General features: G+C 47.8%; 1 pseudogene; it reads right to left on the bottom strand.

Moving 5' to 3' along the window:
• Positions 1–808: 808 nt before the first annotated feature.
• LOC100444846 (myosin regulatory light chain 2, smooth muscle major isoform-like) lies at positions 809–2,107 on the bottom strand (annotated as a pseudogene).
• Between the last annotated feature and the right edge of the window lie 655 nt (positions 2,108–2,762).

The following is a 2,762-nucleotide window of genomic DNA, read 5'->3' on the forward strand; positions in this document are numbered from 1 at the left end:
TCACATTTTGTTTCTCCATTCACTGGTTGATGGACATTTGGGTTGTCTCCAGTTTTGTGCTGTTGTGAGTTACACTGCTGTAAACATTTGTGCACAAGTTTTTGTGTGAACATATGTTTTCAATTCTCTTGGGCCTATACCTAAGAGTGGAATTGCTGGTTTACACAGTAATGCTTTCTTTCCTTTTCTTTTCAGTGCTCAGCCCTCTATTGGAGATTCTGCCTCCCCTGGGTCGGATGTCCCTCCCTCTGCGTCCTCGTGAGTACACTCCCACAGTGGGTGGTGTGCTGTGTGTGGGTGTGCTCTGGTGCCGGACAGGGTGTAGGGGAGGGGTCTGGCGTCCTGTCCTTTGAGAGGGGACCTTGGTGAGCTTGTGTTTATGTGAGAATGCACGTGAAGTGGTGTCAGATCCCACACCTCAAGGCCCCTTCCTCCTAAGGGGCAGCCCAGGAATGGACAGGCCTCGGCCAAGGCCTGGGCTCTCTTGAGGAGTCTTCCCTTGGTGCTTCCAGTTCCTGCCCTTGGCCCATCTCCCCAGAAGGTGGTCTTTCCTTGGAGGGATCTGAGACTCCCTCCCCTGGTCCTGGGGTCATGGTGGGAACGCCGGCCTCAGCTCCATAGTGTGCTCCTTGCCTGGCATTCACATTTCTTGGCCCGTTTCCTCCACTGGGAGCTGGGATCCTAATCTCTCAAAGGGGGGACCCCCTGAGAGGATCTTGCAGGGTCGTGGGCATGGAGCTGGTACAGACTGTGTGTGCGGGGAGGGGTGACTGGGACAGGGCCTGGGCGTCAGGACGACTGGGATGGCCTAGTGGTCTCTGTCCTTGGTGCTGTGTTTGAGAATGCGGGTGAACTCCACATAGTTGAAGTTGCCTTTCTTGTCAACAGGCACCTCCGGGTACAACTCGCCCACTTGCTGGTCTGTGAGGCGGTCACCGTGGTGGGCTTCCTGGATAAAACCTGAAGTTGAGGCTTCCTCATCAAAGTGTTGCAGATCACATCTGCAGGGTCCATGCGGTTCAGCTGCTCCCCAAACACAGTGAGCAGCATGGTAAAGTTGATGGGCCCTGGGGCCTCACTCATCTCACCCTCCAGCTGTTCACCATGGGGTTCTTCCCCGGCGAGGCCAGGCCTTCCTTGTCAATGAAGCCACCACAGCTCTGGGCAAACCCGTGGAAGACCTCCTTAAACTCCCGGATTGGGGCTGGTCAAACATCACGAAGACATTGGATGTGGCCCACTGTGGCTTCTTGGTGGTCTGGCCGTGGCCTGCTTGCTGGACAGCTTGGCTTCAGGTGAATGGGGCTTTCCTGGTGCAGAGAAGGCGCTGGGCTAGGTGTATGGGGCGGGGCCAGCCATCAGGTGTGGGCTCTCATATGGTAATTCTATGTTTAACTTATTGAAGACCCACCAAACTGTTTTCTACAGCCACTGCACCATTTTACATTCCCAGAAGCAACAGATGAAGGCTCCAATTTCATTATTTATTTTTGTAGAGACGGCATCTTGCTCTGTCATGCAGTGGAGCACTATCACGGCTCATCGCAGCCTCCACTTCCTGGGCTCAAGGGATCCTCCCACCTCTGCCATCTGAGTAGCTGGGACTACAGTCACGTGCCACCACACACAGCTAATTTTTTAATTTTTAATTTTTTGTAGAGATGGGGGTCTCACTATGTTGCCCAGACTGGCCTGGAACTCCTGACCTCAAGTGAACCTCCTGCCTCGGGCTCCCCAAAGTGCTGGGACTACAGGTGTGAGCTACTGGGTTACAATTTCTTCACATCCTCACTAACAGTTTCTTCTTTCTTTTTCTCCTTCCTTCTTTTCTCTTCTCTTCTCTTTTGATTATAACCTTCTTAGTGGGTATAAAGTGACATCTCCTTGTGGTTTTCATTGTCATTTCCCTGTTGACTGATGATTTGGGGCATCTTTTCTTCCACTTATTGGCCACTTGAATATTTTCTTCAGAGAAATGTCTATATAAATACTTTGCACATTTTAAAATTGGTTATTTATCTTTTTCCTGTTGAATTATAAATGTTCTTTAAATATTCTAGGTACTAGTTCCTTACCTGACACATGATTTGCAAATATTATCCCCCATTTTTGGGTTGTCTCTTTGCCTTCTTGATAGTATCTATTTAACTTGAATAAAGTCCAATATTTCTATTTTTCTTTGCTGCCCATTCTTTTGGTGTCATACCTAAGAAACTACTGCCTAATCCAAAGTCACACAGACTTACACCTATGTTTCCTTCTAAGAGTTTTATAGTTTTAGCTTTTACATTAAGATCTTTAATCAATTTTGAGTTAATTTAAAAACATTTTAGGGCAGGGTGCTGTAGCACATGCCTGTAATCCCAGCACTTTGGTAGGCCAAGGTGGAAAGATCACTTGAGCCCAAGAGTTCGAGACCAGCCTGTGCAACATAGTGAGACCCCGTCTTTACAGAATATAAATAATTATCTGGGAGCAGTGGCACACACCTGTAATCTCAACTATGGGGAGGCTGAGGTGGGAGGATCACTTGAGCCCAGGAGGTCAAAGCTGCAGTGAGCCATGATTGCAGCCTGGGTGACAAAGTGAGACCCTGTCTCAAAAAAAAAAAAAGATTAATTGTGGAAAAAATACACATAACAAAATGTGCCGTCTTAACAATTTTTGAGTGCACAGTTCAGTACTGTTAAGTATATTCACATTATTGTATAAGCAATCTCCAGAGCTTTTTCCTCTTGCAAAACTGAAATTTTATACCTATC

Source organism: Pongo abelii, chromosome 7 (assembly GCF_028885655.2).
Source record: "Pongo abelii isolate AG06213 chromosome 7, NHGRI_mPonAbe1-v2.0_pri, whole genome shotgun sequence".
NCBI lineage: Eukaryota > Metazoa > Chordata > Mammalia > Primates > Hominidae > Pongo > Pongo abelii.